Source organism: Mesoplodon mirus (genome assembly GCF_964341445.2).
Source record: "Mesoplodon mirus genome assembly, chromosome: 1".
NCBI classification, from domain to species: Eukaryota; Metazoa; Chordata; class Mammalia; order Artiodactyla; family Ziphiidae; genus Mesoplodon; species Mesoplodon mirus.
The window spans coordinates 80,343,339-80,368,133 of NC_138976.1; the positions used below are offsets into that span (position 1 = coordinate 80,343,339).

General features: G+C 39.8%; 1 protein-coding gene across 1 annotated transcript in view; it reads left to right on the plus strand.

Moving 5' to 3' along the window:
- Nucleotides 1–24,795, plus strand: part of TMC1 (transmembrane channel like 1) — a 391,450-nt gene that overhangs the window by 120,825 nt on the left and 245,830 nt on the right. Inside the window, exon 3 of the mRNA XM_082624767.1 lies at nt 5,102–5,245. The gene's annotated coding sequence lies outside the window, so the exon portion shown is untranslated. The remainder of the gene's footprint in view (nt 1–5,101; nt 5,246–24,795) is intronic.

The following is a 24,795-nucleotide window of genomic DNA, read 5'->3' on the forward strand; positions in this document are numbered from 1 at the left end:
AGCACTTGAGAAAAATGTGTATTCTGTTGTTTTTGGATGGAATGTCCTATAAATATCAACTAAGTCCATCTTGTTTAATGTATCATTTAAAGCTTGTGTTTCCTTATTTATTTTCATTTTGAATGATCTGTCTATTGGTGAAAGTGGGGGTGTTAAAGTCCCCTACTATGAATGTGTTACTGTCAATTTCCCCTTTTATGGCTGTTAGTATTTGCCTTATGTATTGAGGTGCTCCTATGTTGGGTGCATAAATATTTACAATTGTTATATCTTCTTCTTGGATCAATCCCTTGATCATTATGTAGTGTCCTTCTTTGTCTCTTGTAATATTCTTTATTTTAAAGTCTATTTTGTCTGATATGAGAATTGCTACTCCAGCTTTCTTTTGGTTTCCATTTGCATGGAATATCTTTTTCCATCCCCTTACTTTCAGTCTGTATTTGTCTCTAGGTCTGAAGTGGTTCTCTTGTAGACAGCATATATATTGGTGTTGTTTTTGTATCCATTCAGCCAATCTGTGTCTTTTGGTGGGAGCATTTAGTCCATTTACATTTATGGTAATTATCGATATGTATGTTCCTACTATCATTTTCTTAATTGTTTTGGGTTCATTATTGTAGGTCTTTACCCTCTCTTGTGTTTCTTGCCTAGGGAAGTTCCTTTAGCATTTGTTGTAAAGCTGGTTTGGTGGTGCTGAACTCTCTCAGCGTTTGCTTGTCTGTAAAGGTTTTCATTTCTCCATCAAATCTGAATGAGATCCTTGCTGGGTAGAGTAATCTTGGTTGCAGGTTTTTCTCCTTCATCACTTTAAATATGTCTACCAGTCCCTTCTGGCTTGCAGAGTGTCTGCTGAAAGATCAGCTGTTAACCTTATGGGGATTCCCTTGTGTGTTATTTGTTGTTTTTCCCTTACTGTTTTTAATGTTTTCTTTGTATTTAATTTTTGACAGTTTGCCTAATATGTGTCTTGGCATATTTCTCCTTGGATTTATCCTGTATGTGACTCTCTGTGCTTTCTGGACTTGATTAACTATTTCCTTTCCCATATCAGAGAAGCTTTCAACTATAATCTCTTCAAATATTTTCTCAGTCCTTTTTTTTTTCTCTTCTTCTTCTGGAACCCCTATAATTCGAATGTTGGTGCATTTAATGTTGTCCCAGTGGTCTCTGAGACTGTCCTCAGTTCTTTTCATTCTTTTTTCTTTATTCTGCTCTGCAGTAGTTATTTCCTCTCTTTTCTCTTCCAGATCACTTATCCGTTCTTCTGCCTCAGTTATTCTGCTTTTGATCCCATCTAGAGTGTTTTTAATTTCATATATTGTGTTGTTCATCATTGCTTGTTTCATCTTTAGTTCTTCTAGGTCCTAGAAGACCTAGAAGAACTAAAGATGTTTAGAAGAACTAAAAATGTTTCTTGAATTTTCTCTATTCTATTTCCAAGATTTTGGATCATTTTTACCATCATTATTCTGAATTCTTTTTCAGGTAGACTGCCTATTTCCTCTTCATTTGTTAGGTCTGGTGGGTTTTTATCTTGCTCCTTCATCTGCTGTGTGTTTTTCTGTCTTCTCATTTTGCTTATCTTACTGTGTTTGGAGTCTCCTTTTTGCAGGCTGCAGGTTCGTAGTTTCCGTTGTTTTTGGTGTCTGTCCCCAGTGGCTAAAGTTGGTTCAGTGGGTTGTGTAGGCTTCCTGGTGGAGGGGACTAGTGCCTGTGTTCTGGTGGATGAGGCTGGATCTTGTCTTTCTGGTGGGCAGGTCCACGTCTGGTGGTGTGTTTTGGGGTGTCTGCGGACTTTTTATGATTTTAGGCAGCCTCTCTGCTAATGGGTGGCGTTGTGTTCCTGTCTTGCTAGTTGTTTGGCATAGGGTGTCCAGCACTGTAGCTTGCTGGTCGTTGAGTGAAGCTGGGTGCTGGTGTTGAGATGGAGATCTCTGGGAGATTTTCGCCGTTTGATATTATGTGGAGCTGGAGGTCTCTTGTGGACCAGTGTCCTGAACTTGGCTCTCCCACCTCGGAGGCACAGCACTGACTCCTGGCTGCAGCACCAAGAGCCTTTCATCCACACAGCTGAGAATAAAAGGGAGAAAAAGTAGAAAGGAAGGAAGGAAGGAAGGAAGGAAGAAAAAGATAGAAAGAAAGGAGGGAGGGAGGAAGGAGGGAAGGAAGGAAAGAATGAAAGAAAGAAGATAAAATAAAATAAAGTAAGATAAAATAAAATAAAGTTATTAAAATAAAAAATAATTAAAAAAAATTTTTTTAAGAAAAAAAAAAAAAGGACGGATAGAACCCTAGGACAAATGGTAGAAGCAAAGCTGTACAGACAAAATCTCACACAGAAGCATACACATACACACTCACAAAAAGAGGAAAAGGGGAAAAAATCATAAATGTCGCTCTGAAAGTCCACCTCCTCAATTTGGGATGATTTGTTGTCTATTCATGTATTCCACAGATGCAGGGTACATCAATTTGATTGTGGAGCTTTAATCCTCTGCTTCTGAGGCTGCTGGGAGAGATTTCCCTTTCTCTTCTTTGTTCGCACAGCTCCCAGGGCACAGCTTTGGATTTGGCCCCGCCTCTGCGTGTAGGTCTCCGGAGGGCATCTGTTCTTCGCTCAGACAGGACGGGGTTAAAGGAATAGCTGATTTGGGACTCTGGCTCACTCAGGCCATGGGGGAGGGGGGGGAGGGGGGAGGGGGGAGGGGGGCGGGACGGGCACGGAGGCGGGGCGAGCCTGTGGCGGCAGAGGCCGGCGTGACGTTGCACCAGCCTGAGGCGCGCCGTGCGTTCTCCCGGGGAAGTTGTTCCTGGATCGCGGGACCCTGGCAGTGGCGGGCTGCACAAGCTCCCTGAAAGGGGGGTGTGGATAGTGACCTTTGCTCGCACACAGGCTTTTTGGTGGTGGCAGCAGCAGCCCCAGCGTCCCACGCCCATCTCTGGGGTCCGCGCTTTTAGCCACGGCTCGCGCCCGTGTCTGTAGCTCGTTTAAGCAGCGCTCTAAATCCCCTCTCCTCACGCACCAGGAAACATAGAGGTAAGAAAAAGTCTCTGGCCACTTCGGCAGGTCCAGACTTTTCTCTGGACTCCCTCCCGGCTAGCCGTGGCGCACTAACCCCCTGCAGGCTGTGTTCACACCGCCAGTCCTCTCCCTGCGCTCCGACTGAAGCCCGAGCCTCAGCTCCCAGCCCCGCCCGCCCCGGCGGCCGAGCAGACAAGCCTCTCGGCCTGGTGAGTGCCGGTCGGCACCGCTCCTCTGTGCGGGAATCTCTCCGCTTTGCCCTCCGCACCCCTGTTGCTGCGCTCTCCTCCGTGGCTCCGAAGCTTTCCCCCTCCGCCACCCGCAGTCTCCGCCCGCGAAGGCGCTTCTAGTATGTGGAAACCTTTCCTCCTTCACAACTCCCTCCCACTGGTGCAGGTCCCGTCCTTGTCCTTTTGTCTCTGTTTATTCTTTTTTCTTTTGCCCTACCCAGGTATGTGGGGAGTTTCTAGCCTTTTGGGAGGTCTGATGTCTTCTGCCAGCGTCCAGTAGGTGTTCTGTAGGAGTTGTTCCACGTGTAGATGTATTAATGGTGTATCTGTGGGGAGGAGGGTGATCTCCGCGTCTTACTCTTCCGCCATCTTCCCCTCGTCTCCTTCTCCCCATTCTTTACATTTTCTTATTCACAACTAACTACCCCTTCCCCATTGCCATCCACTCCCTACCTAAACTCTCTCCCCAGTCTATATGATTTTTGGTATTTTTTTTTGGCGGTACACGGGCCTCTGACTGTTGTGGCCTCTCCCGTTGCGGAGCACAGGTCCCAGACGCACAGGCTCAGCCGCTATGGCTCACGGGCCTAGCTGCTCTGTGGCATGTGGGATCTTCCTGGACCGGGGCACGAACCCATGTCCTCTGCATCGGCAGGCGGACTCTCAATCACTGTGCCACCAGGGAAGCAGTCTATATGATTTTTACTCTCTATCTTCCCTACTCCCTCTCTCACAGCTCTTTCTTTGTGAGTCACCTTCACCTCTTTGATTTGTTCCCTCCTCCTTTTATGTCAGTCTGAGAGATGGAGGGGAATAGGGAAGGGTGAACTGGTCTTGTAATTACCGAATGTTTGCTTTGGGGAGATTATGTAACTATTTTCCCTTTAATGATTTTTATCTTACGGCATATGGCATTAAAGAGTTTTAAATCTGGCTTGCTTCAATAATATGGATCCAAATACAAAGATATTGGTATATTTGGTTCATAACTGAATGTTTTGGAGAGGATGAGATTGGGCTTTTTATCACTAAAATGGTGTTATTCTCTGAAGTGGTGTCAATACTATCATACTACTCCATTCTGTGCCTATTAGGGCAATAAGGCTATCTAGGCTTTGTGTCTCCAAATTTTTTCAACCTTTATCAATGGCAACAGAAGAATTTATCAGTGGTAATTAGAGTACTGCTCAGCCTTCCAACCGCTCCACAATCTGGCACTGGTTCTGGTTTCCTGCCTTGTCCTAGCCATGTTCCCCATGCTGAATACATTATTTATATCTCTATTAATAGAGCAAATTGCCTTGAATTATGGATATACATGTACACACAGTCTGCCTTAATGGATGATAACCTCTATAGCATCTTACACATAACACAGGCTGAATAAATGACTGTTGGGCTGACTGGAACTGTTTATAGACTCTCAAACTTCAGGATAAATCCATGATGTGACCTTGTTTGTTCAGTGACTAGCAGGGTAGCTGCACATGGCACGTATTTTTGAATGAGAGATAGAGCAGCAGTAAAGCTAGCATCATCAGAATTTGGAGAGTCTTCTCTCTACTAAACTCAGCAAATATTTCCTGAACGAAGATGATGTAAAAGACACTGAATGAGGTACCATGGGAAACACAAACTTAAGAATGTCTCAGTGTTCATCTCTGGGTATCTTACTGTCTTTGTGCATACAGTTTCATTTATATGGAATATAAGATGAAACAGAGAAAGCTCATTATTTCCTGGCCTGTTAAAATATCTGTGAGGTATGAATACATATGTGTATTTGGAGTATCTTCCATGTGGATTCACCACTCTCCTTAATTGGCAATATTTCTCAATTATTTTCTAGGGATTACCATAAAATTGGTAAACACAATTATATACTTAATGTTTGAAAGAGGAATGAAGGGTAAACATTCCTTAGACTCTTAACTACTGAGGAAACCAGACCAGCCATTCAAGTGATGAACCCTGTGACATCTAACAACTGCTGGTGAGTCTTTATTCCTAGAATGTTTCAGCTCCCTGAGCTGGATAACTTTGCTGTTGGTAACCACTAACAGATTCAAACTCCCCCTGGGAGGGTGGTCTCGGATTTGCCAGTCTTCCTGGCCTTTATAACTTCTTTATAGTTTGGCATTTCCTCCTTGATCAAAATTCTTCTGTCTTGAAATATTCCTCAATAGCTAGGTAAGCTGTGTTCTGTGAACTCTGGCTGAACTTGTATGCAATCTTGGTGGAAACCTTGAGCTTCATGGTATCTTCTGTGTACAATCCATTTTATAGAAAAATGGAAAATTGAAACTGGAAGGGACTTTCTGGAAGTGTTAGTAATAGGACAAGGAGGAGGACTAGTGCAGTGGTAGTCATATTCGGACTGTAGTGCTAGTAAAGTATAGCAGTAATCATAGTGTTATAGGCTGAATGGTGTCCCTACTTCCACCCTTGAAATCATATGTTGAGTCCCTAACCCCCAGTACCTCAGAATGTGACTGTATTTGGAGATAAGTCCTTTAAAGAAGTGATTAAGTTAAAATGAGGTTGGCAGAGTGAGTCCCAATCCAATCTGCCTGGTCTGATAAAAAGAAGAGGTTTGGATACACAGAGAAGTACTAGGATGTACACATAGCAGAAAGACCATGTGTGATGGTTAATTTTATGTACTGACCTGGCTAGACTGCAGGGTGCCCAGATATTTGGTCAAAATTATTCTGACTCTTTCTTTGAGGGTGTTTTTGGATGAGATTTAAATTTCAGTCTTCGAGTAAAGTATATTGCTCTCCATAATGTGGATGGGCCTCATCTAATCAGTTGAAGGCCCAAGTAAAATAAAAGGCTGATGTTCCCCCAAGCTAGAGAGAATCTTGGCAGCAGACTTCCTCCAGATTTTATCTATAACATCAGCTCTTCCTAGTTTGTCAGTAGACTGCCTTTAGACTCAAATTGTAACTCTTTTCCTGAGTCTCCAGCCTTCAGGCCTTCCCCCAACAGATTTTAAACTTGCCAAGCTTCCCTAATCACATGACCCAATTCCTTAAAATAAATTTGGACTCCTTGTCTCTGAGTCCAAATTTCCTCTTTTTTAAGGATGCAAATCATATTGAATTAGCCCTCCCTCCCCGACCCCGCTAATGACCTCATTTTAATTTGATTATCTCTGTAAAGACCCTGTATCCAGATAAGACCACATTCTGAAATACTGGGGATTGGGACTTCAATGTGTAGATTTTGGGAAGACATAATTCAACCCATAACAGGTGGTGATTAAATATACTTGTTTAATCCATAACTTACTGCACATTGAAATAGAATCATGTTGAAACTTGAGGAGAAATGGATGCCTAACAAGAGATCCTAGACTTGGAAACAAGTGCAGGAGGTAGAGAGAATTTAAATTATCTTCATTTGGAGAAGCTGTAAGTGTGTATTCAGCAAAGGAGCTACATTATGTTATTTGGGGACATTTTAGAAGAAGGTCCATGCATGGAGAGAACAGTGTGGGGACAGCAAAAGGAGATGGACCATGGAAGTTACATGAGGTTGTTGTGGTCACTCAGGAGCATTCAGCCCAGTTCCAGGACTTGTCCTCAGTTTCATTTAGGACTCCACCTACCCCGCCACCTCAAGTCATATGGTTGATGCTGCATAATTTCCCCAATCCTAAAGTTAAGTGTGAACATATGGCTACAGCTAAGCCAAGTGAGTTCTCTTTCTCAGGACTCTGAACACTGAATGAAGTAACTTGAGTACAAAATTAACAGTAATGATTGGCATGCATTTATTAATTTCAGCAGTAGCAGTAGCCTGAAAAGAAGGTCAAGCAATTCCAGTGGTCTTGGTTCCCATCCTGACCTGGTTCTGAGTTTTTCTCTAGGCGTCCTGTAGATTTTGTGTTCTATCTGATGTAACAACTTCCTTTTGCTGAACTTGGGTTGATTTCTGATGCTTTTGATTGAAAAATTCTATTTCTTTTATTGATGTATAATTGACATACAGCATTACATTAGTTTCAGGTGTACAACATAATGATTCAATATTTGTATATATTGTGAAATTATTACCACAATAAATCTAGTTAATGTCTGTCATCATACGTTGAAATATCCTAATTGATAAAATGTTTTCTTAGTGATAATACTTGTTCTTTCAGGATTTATATAAATTGCACTAATATCTGTACGTATCCTAAGATAAGAAGAAGCAATAATAAGTAGATTTATTAAACAGGCCCTTTTAAAAATTTCTTTTGGAAAAGAGAAAAAAAATACACACACATATACATATGAATATATACATGTATATATAATTATAAAAATATGTTATAACAATATATAAACTATATATTAAGTATATACTTTGTATTATATATTGTGTATAATATATTATAAATATATTTAAAAATATATAACATGTATTTCTTTTTTTTAATCTTAAACATATTTTGCTGAGAAGTGCTGTTTATAGTAAGATGAAGGAATGGGAAACCATGCTAGGGAGTAGTGCAGAAAGGCCCAAGTGCTTGTAAAAATCCAAGCCTGTTGTTAGTCTTTTTCACCCCTTCATACACACACACACACACACACACACACACACAGACACACAGATGTTTGTTGCCAAGTTATGATGATTGATAAGTTAAAGACTCAGTTTAATCAACAAGTGCTAGGTTGGAAAGATTGCAGACATAACTTTTCTCAGTGAATCTACTAAAGAACAACCTGTGTCTATGTGTGTATCAAGAACAACAATGAAGTATTTAGAGTTTTGTTGAGAGACATAATGACTAGTCATACTAAATCAGAACCTATGGTGGCATATAGGTATCTGTCAAATGCTTAACAACAAAACAAAATATTTACCAAATGCTTATTACTCTCAAGGCACTGTGCTTATCTGCAATAATATAAAGGCAAATAAGACCTGGGCTCTGGCTTGAAGGAGCTCATGAAATGCAAAAATGTGAAATCTAATCATATTTGTGGAATTACAAGCATATTTTCAATTACTCTTGGACACTAATACCATCAAACAAAGGTAAGAACTTTTGAAATTGACAGACCTTCACGATAGAGTCTAAGGAAAATTTCTTGGGCTACTAATTTTTCCTGCTCTAAACATTAAATTATACTTGAGTTTTGGTTGCAAGATATATATGGTATATCCTGTAAAGGCTATGTACAGTCTTCATAGAGATTTAAATGGGTACTTCTATCCAGAGCAACCTACCCAGAGAATTCTCTAAATTCCCTCCTCTGTTTTGCTTACTGCTATCTGATTTACTTTCCATGAGAAAAATATACATGCTGAATATGCTGCAAACATGGTAAGTCACACGGGAAGTCACATAAGAATTGGAAAGAGACAAAATAGTGTAGTAAAAACAATGCTGACCTAGGAGTCAGGCAAGCCAGTTTCCTTAGCTAGCTGGCTTAAGTTATCACTTGGCCTTTGAGAGGCTCAATTTTCTCTATTGTGTCACAGGAATAGTAACAATTCCTCTTTTATCTATCTCACTGGGTTGTGTAAGGCTCAAAGGCAAAAATATTGTAAGTCCTGAATACCTACACAAATGTGAGTCACTATGGTTAAATGATGTCACACATTAGAGGAGCTGTGCTGAAAGATTTTCAAAGCTGCTGCTACTGCTCTCTAAAAGTCTGAGTAGATAGCATTCACATATTTTTATCTTTCAGATGGGTGTGGGAGTGAGGTGGGACAGAGGAGCTAGCGGAGAGAGTCAAGTTGAATATGTGAAATTCACAACACACAATAAAATGCACTAAGACTTTGAAGGTATTCACTACATTTTTTTTTTATCCCATCCCATGACATGTTTGCAATAGATTTCCTCTAATTATCCCCTAGGCAAGTGAAAACACTGAGTGATACAGGTGGCTTTAAACAATTACCTCTGAAAAAATAAAAAATGCTTTAATTGCTGGCCCCTGGAAAGAAAATTAATATAAAACAGGCAATCACAGTGTATCTTCCATTGCTTAAAATATAATTGAACCATCCCATAACTTCAGCCTTCATAGTAACCTTAGCTGATAAGTAGGTTTGGAGAAAAACTGAATAAACCAAGATGTACTGCTCTCCTTCCATCTCCTAACAAGAGCAGAAAGTCTGAGTCATAAAATAGAGGCCCTAGCCACAGTTAGAATTTAAGACTAGTCATTTTCTGTGGGGTCAGTTCTTAAACATGATGTATAAAAAAAAAAACTCTAGGCTTTAATGACTGATGTTTTTAAGGAATGTGTATGTGTGTATGAGTGTGTGTGTGTATTCTGATATGGGCTGAGGCTGTGTTTTTGGTGATTTCCACTCTTAAAACATTTCGACCTTAACCAAAGTCACCCACTCTACTATTTTCTGGCCTTAAAAGAGGTGAAACTAAAAAACAAGTTATTTTTGTTTTTTGTCCTGTCCCAAATCCCAAGTTTTCTGCTTGATTGGTTAGTGGCTGGATTTTATTTACGTGGCAAGGAAAAGGCAAACATTACAAAAGTTTAATTAAAAGCTATCAGAGCAAATATATTCTGAATTATAATGTAAATGTGGCTGTTTTACTAACCATGGTCATCTGATTAGTAAAAATTCTAATATTTCTTCTTGTGAGTCCCCTCTCCCAAATAGTCTAAGAATACTGGTTCCAAGATGGCTATAGTGATGGCTATGGTGGTGTGACTTCTGACTCTACTGCTGTTTCTTCTTGCTGCAACTTAATATCAAGGATGAATATTGGTCCTGCACAGCGTGATAGATGCTATACTGCTGCTGGAATGGTCTAGTGAATCCGGGTCTTTGACCAGGCCTCATGTTGGGTCCCAAGTGAATAACACGTTTTAGTTCACACTTTCATGCTCAGTGACTATTCTCCAAAGTACAACTGCTGTGTTTAGCTGCCTAGGTTGGAGGAACTTCTAGCATTTGTCATACTGCTCAAACCAGCCCTCCCTCATAAACATTTAGGCACTAGTGTTAGCGCTGCATCACCAGTCCCCACAGACACCCCCAATTTTTTACTTTATTTTCCATGATTAAAAATTTTCACTTTACATATTGGTTAGGGTTCAGGGACAGGAATCCTTATGCAGTTTGGGCCACTTTCATCCCAAGGAAAACTTCTGCTTATCAGGATGTGGGCAGATTTATTTAGCTACTGGAACAAAACCAAAGGCCTTATATTCTTCTACCAGAACAATGGGTAGATACTTGTTCTATATTGTTTTTTACCTGGGAGGGTCACTTAAGTGACTCTTTACAGCTCAAAGAAGATCAAACAAACAAACAAAAAACTTCAGCTCTACCCCACACAATTGTAATATCTGGAAGCATTTAGCATAGAAAGATAAATACATAGGCACTTGGAGCAACTGGCCTTCTGCTCTTGTGTGTCATTTTGATCTGGCCTATAATGTCAAAGTGTAACCATACAAAATAAATGATTTAGTAAGTTCAATTACTGTAGATACCCATACTATATAATGAATAATATTTTAGATACATTCGCTAGGAAATTGTTTTAGTGCTTTTTCCACATTCAGTCATCTGAAATATCTGACCTTTGTCCTATACTTTGTTCAAAGAGGAGCCACTGTTACATTACATGACCAGAGAATTAGAAGCAGAGTGGTACATAGCCTCTCCCTAGTTTGGGAATTGCATCCACTGTACTGTTTCTGATCTACTGAGTTATAAAAATTCAGAAAACTATTTTTATCTTCAATGAAATCTCATTATGTACCAACAATGAAATCAGCTCTTGAATTTAAAATCTTAGTTTATGGAGTATGTTGCATCACAGTCAATATTTACATGTGGCACGGTTGCAGAAGGAAATTGCTCAAACCAAAGCCATCCATCAGGAAAGGGGAGATTCCTGTAATAACTATATTATGTTAATAAGATTTACCAAGTAGAAGAAGAGAATTGTGTTTCACCAGATAGGGAAATAAAATGCATTTGGTTTTATGACTTTCTTATCATTTAATTTTTCAATGAATGTCTAATTCAAATTTTCGCTATATTTATGGGCATCATTTTCAGCAGTACTCACTCTAGCTGTTTGAACTGAGTAATCCTGGATTTCCCAGAAGCTGTAAATGCCAATAATTAAAATATTTCTAATAATGACAGTTGCTGTCTTGGAGGGAGTTATCCCTGATTCAAGGCTGATTTTGGATACCTAGGTGACATGGAGTTGGATGACACTCTTTTCCCCTAGAAGTATATCTTTGTAATTACTGATTCTAAAAGTGTTGAGAAACTTTATGAAAAAAAAAAAAACCCACTTAAGTGTGGTTCACAGTTCAGATGTTCACAGGTATGTCTGATGGATTTGAGGTGGGAGTGTGCATGTGTTAGAGGCAGGGGCACAAGTTGATAATTTTATGAAGCCAGGTGGAGTCCTGGTAAAGAATTCACCATAAGGAAAACGTTCAGCCGAACAGGTCAGGCTCAAGTACAGGCCAAATGTCAGAAGGTCCATGAGAGTGAAAGAGGTGTTAGAATGTGGCAGCTGATACTAGAAATCAGTCCTAATGAAACCATTCTGTGTGTCAGTCCAAGGAGAAAGAAAACAAAAAAACAAAAATGTCATCTCATTATCTTTGCAACCCTGAGCCCCAGGACCCTGCTGCTTTTCCCCTCCACCCACTATTTCTTTCTTTCATTTTTTTTTATAAGGGAAATAGAATGTTTTCTTTTTTTAAAAATTTGTTTATTTTTGGCTGCATTAGGTCTTCATTGCTGCGCTGGGCTTTCTCTAGTTGTGGCGAGTGGGGGCTACTCCTCATTGCGGTGTGCAGGCTTCTCATTGCATTGTCTTCTCGTTGCAGAGCATGGGCTCTAGGCGCACGGCCCGCAGTAGTTGTGGCTCGCAGGCTCAGTAGTTGTGGCTCGTGGGTTCCAGAGCGCAGGCTCAGTGCACGGGCATGGGTGCATGGGCTTAGTTGCTCCACGGCATGTGGGATCTTCCCAGACCAGGGCTCGAACCTGTGTCCCCTGCATGGGCAGGCGGATTCTTAACCACTGCACCACCAGAGAAGTCCTGCTGCCCAATATTTCTGAGAGTGCCCAAAAAGGGCATCACAAACAGGGTGTATTATTCCACTTGCCACTCTCTATGAGCATTACTGGCTGGGAACAATCTTGGGGTGACAAAAAACAGTGGTAGGAGCATAGTCTGCAGAGTTCTGGCATGGCCAACAGTGCCACCAGTGTTGGGATCGGTGTGCGAAGCCCAGGAATGATTTCTAAGACCTTCTTGAGCTATTCTGACATATTGGGCAATGTGGGGATAAAGGAACACTCTGAAAGGGTCTTGAATTCTTTCAAGAGCATATCTGAGTATAAGTGACAATGTGACATTATTTGTACCCACAAACTAAAAAAGTCAAGAGACATTTGGGTGAATATTATTTATTATCATTTTATTAGTAGTTTTATGATAATCTTTGTTGGACAGGTTTTGATAACCAAGACATGACTCAAATATAACTTCAACTCATGCCTCCTCCATTCCAAATTATGTAATAGCAATTGTGTGCACACATGCAAACACACACGCACACACACACACACATTTCCTGATTTATAACTTTGGACAGCTTTCTTCTTAAGAAGTGAGATGACATGTTTTCATGGATTGTGTCCTTTTCCTAGCCATCCATGGTGTTGTATGATGACAGTTGAATACTTATAAAATAAGAGATAGACTATACCCAGTAGAAAAGCAAAGAGTTTTGATGTGAAACAAGACACAATGGAGGGAAAATACACATAGATGTTCTAGGAAGATCATTTTAATAAAAATTATAGATTTTAAAATATAGGGATAATTTTTCAAATATACACCATGTGTCTTCTTAGGATTCAGTAACATCAGTATAACACTTAACATTTATCAATCATCTACTATGTGTCTGAAACTGCCAGGGCATGAGATACACAAAGACAATTAAGACAGAGACTCTGACATTAAGGATCTCCCAACATAAAAGGGAAAAATAACTGCAATAAATAATAACAATACTGTGTGACACAGAAGAAAAAGTGAGTAACTACATTTGAATAAGTGATTTGGGACAGCTTCTCAAAGAAAGGCTCTCTTATCCTGGGTTTGGAAGGTGAGTAAGGTAAGGAAGGCCATTTCAGATAGAGGAAACTGTGTGTAAAAGCAAGGTTGCATAAAACAGATTTTTAATCATTGGAAGGAAGTCTTGCAGTTTTTCCCATGGGCTATAATTCAAAGAGCCACAGGAAAGCTAGTATGATGAGAATTTAGGGAGCATTTTGGAGAGTGCTAGGGATAAATATAGAGAAGTGAGCTTTAATTAAGTCCATGAGAGCTATGGTAAGGTATGGTAATGGATTTTATATTGCAAGCAATGGGAAACCATTGAAATGTTTAAGTAAAGAGTGACATATTCAGATTCATGAATTAAAAAATAAAAAATAGCACTACCAGACACCCTTTCCTGCCTGGGCCCCACTTCTTTATGAAACCCTTTTTTCATATGCTCATTTGCATGGTGCATGATCATCTTTTCTCAAATTTGTGATCATCTTAGCCCTTTGATATTACAGATATTAATTGTGAAAAAAAGATTTTATTTCATGAGTCCATTCTTTTATTATATTGTTATAATGATTTTTGCCAAGGTAAAGATATTTTGAAGTTGAGAAGTTATGCATAGATTTTCATTTCTAAGATCATTTTTGAAACAGTGGAAACGTGACTTCTTGGTTGAATCAAGTGTTTCAGTATTTGTGGCAATAAATGTGGTCTCTTGGTTTTTCAAATATGGTGAAGACTATTTGAAAGGAGAAGGGGTTTAGAGCTTTCCATTATAGGAGGAAGATTCTAGATCTTGGTGAGTTTACTGTGACATGTGGGAATCCAGAGCCCATTTTAGTTTTAGTATATTTTTAAACATGCTAAATTCAGGAAACAATGTTAAAGACTATGTTTTTGAAGATGTAGCTTGCTTTATATTTAAAACACCATACAGCAAAAATAAATGGGTACTTGAAGTAAATTGGCCTAGAATCATAAATTCCTATTCTAATTCAGAATGGTTCTCATTTAGAGAAAAGTAAGCTTATAAATTGTGGTGACATTGATTACCATTTTTATACTGACCACAGTTTGAATAGTGATGTAGCAATTTTTGCCTGTATTGTGAACACATTAAGGCTTCAAAATATCTGTTGTGCAGTGCCTGCATTTAATGGGCATTCGATAAATAGTTGCATCATAGCAGTTCTCATTGTAATAAATCGCTTTCTTAAGCTGGTTATTTTTATTTAATATTCACAATTTTTATGCGACCTTTGGGACTTTCTGATTATGGGAAAGTAGTATAGGCAGTTACTTTTCACTATTGTAAAGAAGATAATCCATATTTTCTCAACAGACTCTTTTCCCATCCAACGCTGTTCATGTCTCTAATCGGATTCCCTTAATGCTTCTAGACACATTTGGCTCCACCTTTAGTTTAACAAACATTTATCCAGCCACTACTTCGTACAAGGTACTGAGACATATGCAAAGAACACATTAGTCAGCACTGGTTTTATCATTCTGTATGGATAGGTTCCAGTTGCTTAATATGTGAGTCCAGAGTCTTCCATTACCTGGGAGCAGAGCTCATTTTTTTCTCATCCTCTTCCTTCTCTTTTCCCCTGCACCATCTTTTAACAAATTCTTCTATACTTAATTCCAATTTCTTATCAACAAATTGCAAGTCACTTTTACTGAGAACACTTAGAAATCAGAAGTAACTGAGGGTTAGGAAAAGGGAAATGAGAAAAGTTAAATGGTGGTTCAGCTTAGTGGCTAAGAGGTCTGGCTCGGGTGTCAGACTTGGGTTCAGATTCTCCCCTTATCACACACTAGTGTGTGACATTGGATGAGGTACTAGACGTCTAGAAATCTTTATTTCCTTATCCATAAAATGAGGCTAATACTGATAGCTATCTCATAAGCTGAGGCAGCAACCTCTGCCTTCATACCACATTCTTTATCAAAATGGTGAGAACTCAGATGTGTTTCAGAAGATCCTTTAGCCAGAATAACTTCCTAAAATAGCCCATAATATATTAACATGTATATTAGAAAAAAGGCTTGAAAAAATTGCTCCTCAGTTGTGCAAAATAGGCTAGTGTATGGAGAGCCTTTTGAACATCCACTGTTAAATCTCTGTGTCCCTGAAATTATAGTGTAAACTGAGATGATAGGTGTTAGAGCTCTAAATTGTAAAAATCAGAAAGGACCAGACACTTTTAAACAATGCCACTTATTAACATGCATGCTCTTTGCAATAAAGCTAATAATATTATAATTTATAGTTTATAAATTCAAATTTTAAATTATAGTTTATAATTTTCATATTGAAACTTAGAGAAAGTACTCTTCTGAAAAGTTCATAGTAAGTGAGGGATGAATAAATGAAATTAATTGTATAGTATTCAATCTTATTAAGATGCCAAATGGCATTTATTTCATGTGCTGTCTTTATTTTAGTAATGGTTAAAAAAAGTCTGTGAGAGCTTTCTCAGGGTTATCCACTAGCTCATGTTCCCAGCAGATAGATTTCTTCAATAAGGTCTCAATTTCCACCTCTATTACTACATTCTTTTATGAAGGAAGCTTGAAGAAATTAATTCTTGTCCTTGGACGTGGAAGAAGACACTGCTCTGCTTTTTGTAGGAGGTATTATTATGTGTATTTCAGTACATTTCCCAAATATTCAGTAGGCATGAGAGGCCACACAAATGAACATATATATATGTCTAGTAATCACTTAAAAGCCACACCTATAAGCTTCTAATGCCTGATGTTTACAAACAGCAGGTAGAAAGAGGCTGTGTACAGAAAAATACATGCACTTCAATGTTTATTTCATCTGCTTGAAATTAAGCTTATTATATCTATAACATATAGCATGAAGTATGTCAACTATTTTGAACTTAATATTATGCATAATATATTCATAAGCATTATCATTTTTTAGCATTTAGTTAGTTTTAGATGAGAGGTTAAAAGCTTTAGGAGGCACAAAAAATGGTTAACGTTCTGTAAGAACTCTGGGAAATGATTGAAGACATGCCAATGAGAGACTGGAGGAGAGAGCGAATAGCCTAGGATACAAAACCAGAACAAAGAACATAGGAACAAGAGAAAATTGATTGAAAAAGGCATTGGGGGGGGAAGCAAACAATATGGGAATTACTAAACCAAAGCATCAAGTAACCAAAAGCTATAATCAAAGTAGAAGTTTGCATTTCAAATATGTATTATGCCTGTAAGAAGTATAATAGATATTAGGGCCCTGAGTATAATGCATCAACAAATAAGATATTTTATTTTTAATTATAAAGATCTTCAAGAATGTTATGTTAGTTATGATATATTTCCAATAAATAATGTTCCCCAAGGGTACTGGGTCTGACAATTAATTTACTTTTGAAAATTGAGCCCTTCCTTAGCTATAGGAATAGATTGGAATGTTTCCCCTCCCCTGCTTGCAGAAACCCATGAGTTGTTTTCTTTGTGAACACTGAAAATTTATTGTTTTAGCCAAGTGAAGGGTGTCCATTTTCGGTCAAGGAGTTACCTGGCTGATTATCCTGAAGCAGTGGTTCTCAAAGTATGGTTAGAAGACCAGTAGCAGCAGCAGCATAACCTGAGAACTAGTAAGAAATGCAAATTCTCTGGTTCCAACCAGGTCCTACTGAATCAGAAACTCTGAGGGTGGGACCCAGACAAATCTTAAGAATCGGTATCTTACAGGGTCACACTTACTGACTAGGTGTCAAATAAGGAAAGAACATGATGACATATGTGTGGCATATTTAAAACACTTTATGAAACACCTATGAAGACCTAAATTAAAGGCCTCTCCTTTATGAAATGTTCCCTGATCACATTAATGGAACTGAAACTGTATTTCCTCTATTCTACTGCTACAGAAATCTCCCCAGTGAGGATAGGCCCAGTTTCTTATTCCTCTTTATTTTCCTTGCAGTGCCCAGCATGTCGCCCTGTAATTGATATGTTTAAAAATTAAAATTAAATTGAATGAATGCCTAAGATAAACAAATGTGGGGCAACTTATTTCACTATGTTCCAATTCTTATTTTAGAGTAGAAGGAATTCAAACATGACAGTAAAGGGGGGAACAGAGCATATACTAATAAGGTAAAAAGGAGAAAAGGGAAGAGAAGAGGTATGGAGAGAGCTAGACAGGATGAGGTGTCAGGAAAAGACTTAGGGCTTTACCCTAACTTTATACCCGAGTAGTGATTTTCCTTTGACTTGCAGTACCTGCTCAAATTAGTTATTAGCTATTTCATAGAGCTGTAATAAGATTTTTTTCAACTAAATTTTCAACGAAAAATTACTTAAAATTTTTTTTGGATTCCTACTGAGTGCTGGGCACTGTGCTTGGAGCTGGTAGAACAGAAAAGGAACTCAGTCCAGAGCAGGTTCTCAACCTTAGCAGTATTGGTGTTTGAGTCCGGATAAATCCTTTACTGTGGGTGCTGTCCTGTGCATTGTAGGATGTTTGGCAGCATCCCTGGGCTTTAGCCACTAGCTGCCAGTAACACCCCCTCCCCAATCCTGACAATCAAAAATGTCTCCAGAAATTGCCGAATCCCACCCCGCCACTGAGGGACAAGATCTCCAGTTGAGAACCACTGGCCTAGTGGAAGAAACAGACAAAATATAGAAGTTTCTCACACACTGTGATAAGTGCCATGATGCTGTAGGGTTGATAGGAGTGCAGTGAAGGGGCACCTCACAAAGACTGTGGGTACGGAGGGAAATTAGGAAAGACTTAGGGCAGGTGAAGTGGCCTGGAATCTTGAAAACTGAGCAGCAGCCTGTGGGAGATGTGAAGGAGACTGAGGAGGAGGAGGGAAAGGAGGAAGGAAGAAGAGTGAAGAGTGATGGGGAATTACTGGTCCAGGCTGAGGACGGGGAATGAGAAAATGCACAAAGGCCTGAACCAGCATATTATATTAAAGAACCTAGAAACCAGTAAGTGCAGTGTTATTGAAGCGTGAAGTGCGAAGGGAGGAAAGCGGACTTTGCAGCCACAAGGCTACAGAACACATTTTTCATAGCCCAAGGTCACTCTTCTATTACCCTTTTCAGTGAGGTTATCATCATCCATTTTTCTCTCATCACTGCTGGGGAGCCCATTAAATACTTGCCCTATACTTGGTCCCAACAGTTAATAGACTGTAGCATCCTTTATTTCTTCACCTAGTGCTAAAATCAGTTGAGATTTTGCAGAGTCTCAGGTGTGTTTTTCTTCAGATTTGGGACAGAAGCATTTAAAAAGATTCATAATACTTGAAAGTAGAGAAGAAAATAGCTTTGACAATTTGTTCCTTTATTCAGCCTGAAACTTTTTATAAAGGTAAAAAATAATTTTCAGGATAAATATCGTTATCATTTTATTTGAGCTCTTTTGATTTTGGGAGGCTTTGGAAAACAGGATCAGTGTCTTTTAATGTTTATCACGATGTCTGATATACAGAAGGTGCTCAATAAACCAATGTTTATTGAATAAATATATTTACATTTATTTTAAATAATAATAAAATTTAGGCTTTTCTGGCTGTATATACTATATACTATATCAAAATGCCATAGACTGAGTGGCTTACAAACAATAGAAATTTATTTTTCACAGTTCTGGAGGCCAAGAAGTCCAAGGTCAAGGTGCCAGCAGCTTGGATGTCTGGCGATATCCCAGTTTCTGGTTCATAGATGTCCATCTTTTCGCCGTAACTTCCCATGGCAGAAGGGGCAGAGGGTCTCAGGGATCTCTTTTCTAAGGCACTACTCCCACTCCTGAGGGTTCTGCTCTCATGACTTACGCACCCCTCGAAGACCCCATTTCCTAATGCTATCATATTAGGGATTAGGTTGCAATGTATGAATTTTGAGGGGACACAGACATTCAGTCTGTAACACGTTTCTGTAGAGCACAATACAGGATAAACTTCCCAACGATGTGATCTCGTTTGATAACTACAACAACCCAGTGAGGTAAATAAGGAGTTGTTTTTTTTTTTTTTTTTTGTTTTTTTTTTGTGGTACGCAGGCCTCTCCCTGCTGTGGCCTCTCCCATTGCGGAGCACAGGCTCCGGACGTGCAGGCTCAGCGGCCATGGCTCACGGGCCCAGCCGCTCTGCAGCATGCGGGATCCTCCTGGACCGGGGCACGAACCCGTGTCTCCTGCATCGGCAGGCGGACTCTCAACCACTGCGCCACCAGGGAAGCCCAAGGAATTGTTTTTAATTCCATTACAAGTTGTATCTTATCCTGGACCCAATATTGTCCAAGCCATACTTTCCTACTCTACACTGAAAGAAAACTGTTAACAGAAACATTTTCTGCATTGTATAAGTGCTTGTTCTTATCGACGGATAACAGAGAGGGTAGGCATTATAGGTACATATTTTCAACTTTTTAAAGTCCTAGAATCATAAAACAATAAAGGAGGGAGGAGCCTTAACAGTCAAACCTTTTGATTTCACAGGTGAGGAAACTGAGGCTACATAGCTACTTAGTGTAGAGCCAGGATTATAACCTGGGTCTCTGGAGCCCTATGCTTGAGTGGGCACATAAGAACTTACTAATAGGTGTGTTTACCTGAAAATTCCATGTCTCTATAAGTAGCAGACCACCACACATCTGCACAGCAGAAGCCTGGATTGTGGAGGTTTCTCTGTACAGTGTGGCCTCTATAAAAAGATATGTTCCAGAAGAAAGTGGGCTTCGAGGACATAAGAAACAGCATGTTTAAAAACACACACACATGCCTGTTCTTTCATACCAGTATTAAACAATGCTATCCAGGTGCCCAAATATAATAACCTGTCTGTTTCATCTTTCCTAGAACAGGATGCAAGGGACTGGAGAGGTTAAATTTTGCATAGATTTCTGTTAGCCAAGTCAACATCTGTTTTCTTCTTAACAATGAATCGTCTCCTTATAAGTAGGGCAGGAGGGCAGCTGGAATTTCCCAGCTGACTCTTTGCTCACTGCTTCCTGTCTCTGCTGCTCTTTATCCTTCATGGCACATGGCACAACTTCACTGGCAAAAAAGTAAAACAGATATCACCCGGGGTAGTTGCCTCTACTGACTCATATGCCTCGGGCTTGTGTTATGGTAAAATGAAAATCTGACTTTAACAACAGTGTGAATAATTGAATCTCTTTCCAAGCTTTATTGCTCAATATTCCACCCAGAAAGGAACTCCGACCACACTCAGCCTATCAAAGGCCATCTGTGATTAACACATGCAGAACTTGTCACAGGTGATGCAGATGATCATCATGGATGGATCATCGCTGCAAGAGAGAAAAACACTTTGAGCAGTTGTGGCTGTGTCCTTTCTCTCTCTCTCTCTCTCCCCGCCCCCCCACACACACAAAGCACAAAACAAAACAATCTTTAAAACCAAAGACCAAATCAGTGTTGATGCACCAAGAATGCTTCACTAGTCTTGCCTGTTGCTAAAACTTGAAAGCAGTAGGGTCTTGTTTAGGTAGGTGTGTGAGTGTGTGTGTCCTCCTCTAGAAGGTGGCAACCCTGAGAATAGAAGGGAAGGATCTTGTTGAAGATACCTTAAATTCCTATTGCAGTTAGTTTGTCTGGGGCACTCACTTTATCACTTAAAATAACATACTCCCTTGCACAGCTGTTATTTTTGCATTCCGTGTATACAGCTTGACTTATCCAATGGCGTTGCTTTAAGGATGTTCATCATATCTTATTGATCCTTTCACTGTCTGGGACAGACAGAATAAATGCTTAACAGATACTACTTAAACTAAATTAACTCTATGAATTCAAAGTTTTAAGATGCCACTTAATCAGGCAAGCTTTGTTCTTTAACACTACCTGCCAAGGGAAAAGTCAAGACCTTGTAAAGTCACGGTGGGATTAAACTCTAGCATTTATTCATTTTATAATTGGCATTTTGACCCTAAGAGCTTTCTTTTCCTCTCTGATTCTTAAAAACAAAGTAAAGCAAGACAAGACAAAAACAGAACTAAATAAAACAAAACCCCTCTGACTTCAGCAAAAGAGCCAAAAATAATGAGTAAGTCTCTAGTCTAGACCAGTAGCTGTCCCTAACAATATGTGGGCCCAGGGCACAATTGCAGACGGAGGGAGAGAAAGGGAAAGCCTTTCTCTTACCCCTGTGTGAGAGGCTTGGAGAGCACAGGTGACCAGCCCAGCATGAAAGTCCAAGCTCCAGGCCCACCAAGCAGCTGCCCCTTGGCAAATACTTGGTTCTAGAATTGTGCATGTAGTGTGGTCCAACCATGGGAGAACAGACTGGGGGAAGAGGTCCATTCAGGCCTTTGAATTGGTCTCAGTGTCATTTAGAGAATCCAGGGTCTTGGGAACCAGGATCATGGTCTGATGGGGGGTAGTTGTGTACTAGGTAAGCATGGGGTGCCGTTGAACTTGTTATCTTGACCCCTAGGACACCTTGCCCTGTGAAGAGCATGGCTGGAAGACGGTTCTTTAAAAGGCAGGGTCCAGGGCAGTTTTCCCAGTTGCTCAGACCTATGGGCAGTACTGTTTAAAAATCACACTAAGAACTTGTTTAACATTCAGTTTCCTGTGTTCTACTCCCAGATATTTTGATGTAGCAGCTCTAGGTAGGGCCTATGAATCTGCCTGTGCAACCAGAGGTGGATACTCTGGTGTTTCCTTTTTTGGCTTTGCTCATCTGGGGGGATGTTTACCATCAGGAGAGAGGCCTCCTTCCTCTGCTCTTCTCCTCACACTGCCCTCCCCGAGACCTGGAGTGACTCACACTCATGTTGCTGGCCTTTCTTTGTTGTGGTTGCCAGCACCATTGCTGTGCCTTGTGCAGACATAGCCTGCTCCCTGTATGTTAGCACAGGTTCTGTTTTCCTGCTGCCACCATGGCTGTTATTTGTTCTGTCCCTTGATTATTGTAGGAGAAGATGTTCCTGTGCCTGTTGCCACTGCTATCAAGCTGCAATCACTATGTTGTTTCTGTTGCACAAAGAAGGGACTTCTCTGCTATGTGTTCTTCTATCAGCTAGACTTAGAAGGTCAGTCACTAAGTGACAGTTGTACCTTGGCACTTCCAAATATGGCCTCATGGTTCCTAGCCCCCCATATAATTCTTGTACCTGTTCTCTAACACCTGAAAAGGGACCCATGTCCTTTAGCATGGGTCCCTATTTCCTCTTCTCTTCGGGTACTTCTCCCTAGAACTTAGAGAAGTACTTCTGTCCTCCTAAAGGTTCTGAATCTGAGTACCCAAGATCTGACTTTCAGTCCTAACACCCTTCTCCTCTCTTCTTTCAGGGAGCCCATGTTATTTCCTAAATTTCCTGGATTCATGAGGGTAGGTAGGCCTACAAACTGAGCTTCAGTATGACCTTTGCCATATTTATGTGATAGATTTCTTACAGGATTAGATAAGTAATTGCAAAATGACTCCCTTCTATTTTTGTGAACTTGTAAAAGACTGGTGAGGAGCATGAAGACTGGGAAAGGCCAAAAGTTATATATTTATTTTAAAGTATGCTAAAATATGGGCCCAGAACATCAAAAAGTTAATTAGAAGACGTTTAGGTATTAAACAAAAATGACTTGGTGAATAATAAATGCTGCTGTGGTAAACCTGTGCACATATAATAATGTCTATGTATTGTGTATATATATTAATATAATATAACTGCATTTGTCAAAACTTACGGCTTCATATGTTATAAAATAATATTTTGAGATATTCATTTAAATTTGTTCCCAGGTTGATTTTCTTCTCTCTTTGCCTTTACTCTGCTTTATTCAATGGCATTCATTGCTTCTGGGAAGAAGTGACCCAGCAAAACACCTAACAGGGAATCAAAAGTTTGCCCTTTGGGTAATAGATCCACTGGTCTGGGCATAAGAGAGAAAATTTAAAATAAGCTATCAGATTAAACCAGTTTTCTCCACCTGCAACTAGATAAAAATTTCCACAAGAAAGGAGAGAATAATGAGAGAGTGAAGACTTGGATCCCTGATAAGGGCTGTGCCCAGGTTCTGAGGGTAGAGGATAAGAGACACTCTCCCATCCCCTGTCCCCCCCACAGTAGGTTTTGGGAGTGAAGTTCAGAGAGGTCCATAATATAGAGTCTAGGGAGCAAGGCAGAACTCAGAATTTCTATATGACTACCATGAATTGGGAATAAAGAAAATATAACTGAAGTATATATCTGGACTGGTGGGTGTGAGGCAGCCTCATGGAGTTTCTTTAAGGCCCAGAGGAGTAGGAGAGCAGTAGCATATTTTATGTGGCTGGGAGCTACATAGTCATGGAAGAGAGCTTCAGAGCTAAATGATCTTGCAGTAGAAAATGAAGCATACAGCAGGGCAGTTGACTCTGTGTGGAGGAACAGCTGAAGACCAATTGAAAATGAGAATGCATAAGTGGATGCAGCCAGCATATATGATTGCCCACATCTGATGTTTCTTCCTTGATTTTTACAGATCATCTTGAAGTGTGTGTTTCTGCAGCACAGTCTGATGATAAATGCTGTATTTCATCAGTTCCAGAATAATTTCAGCTATTGTTTCTTCAGATAATGCCTCTGTCCCATTATCTGTCTCTCTTCTGAGATTCTAATGAAGTGTATGTAAGAGCTTCTTAATGTATTTTCTATGTCTTTTACTTCCTTTCTTGTATTTCTCATCTTTATGTCTTTATGTTTCATTCTGGATAATTTCTTGTGACATATCTTCCAGTTCACTAATTCATTTTTCAGCTGTGTCTAGTATACTGTTAAGTCTGTTTATTGAATTCTTGATTTTAATTATTGAAATTTTCAGGTCTAGGATATCTAATTTGCCACTTGTTTCCTATTTTCTGCCAGAGTTTTTAAGCTTGACTTTTATCTCCTTGAACATAGTAAACACAGTTGTTTATATCTTTATTTAAAAATTATAACATCTAGGGCTTCCTTGGTGGCGCAGTGGTTGAGGGTCCGCCTGCCGATGCAGGGGACACGGGTTCGTGCCCCGATCCCGGAGGATCCCACATGCCGCGGAGCGGCTGGGCCCGCGAGCCATGGCCACGGAGCCTGTGTGTCCGGAGCCTGTGCTCCGCAACGGGAGAGGCCACAGCAGTGAGAGGCCCAAAAAAAAAAAAAAAAAAAAAATTATAACATCTAGATCCTCTAGAGTCTATTTTTGTTGCCTGTGATTTACATTCATAGTATCTAGTCTCCACATGTGCCTGGATACTTTGATTGTATGCTAGATACTTGCATTGTATGCTAGACATTGGTGGGGTTTTTTGGCAAATAATTTTCTGAACACAAAGTGCACAAATAATTTGAAGCCTGGAATGATATTTTGTCCACCAAAGAAGGTATTTAATTGATCTAGCCAAGTGCCTGGGGATACTAATAATTCAGAATTAACTTAATCCAAGTTCCAGATTTGATATTTTTGAGGCCACCCTGCATATCTTTAGTTCATA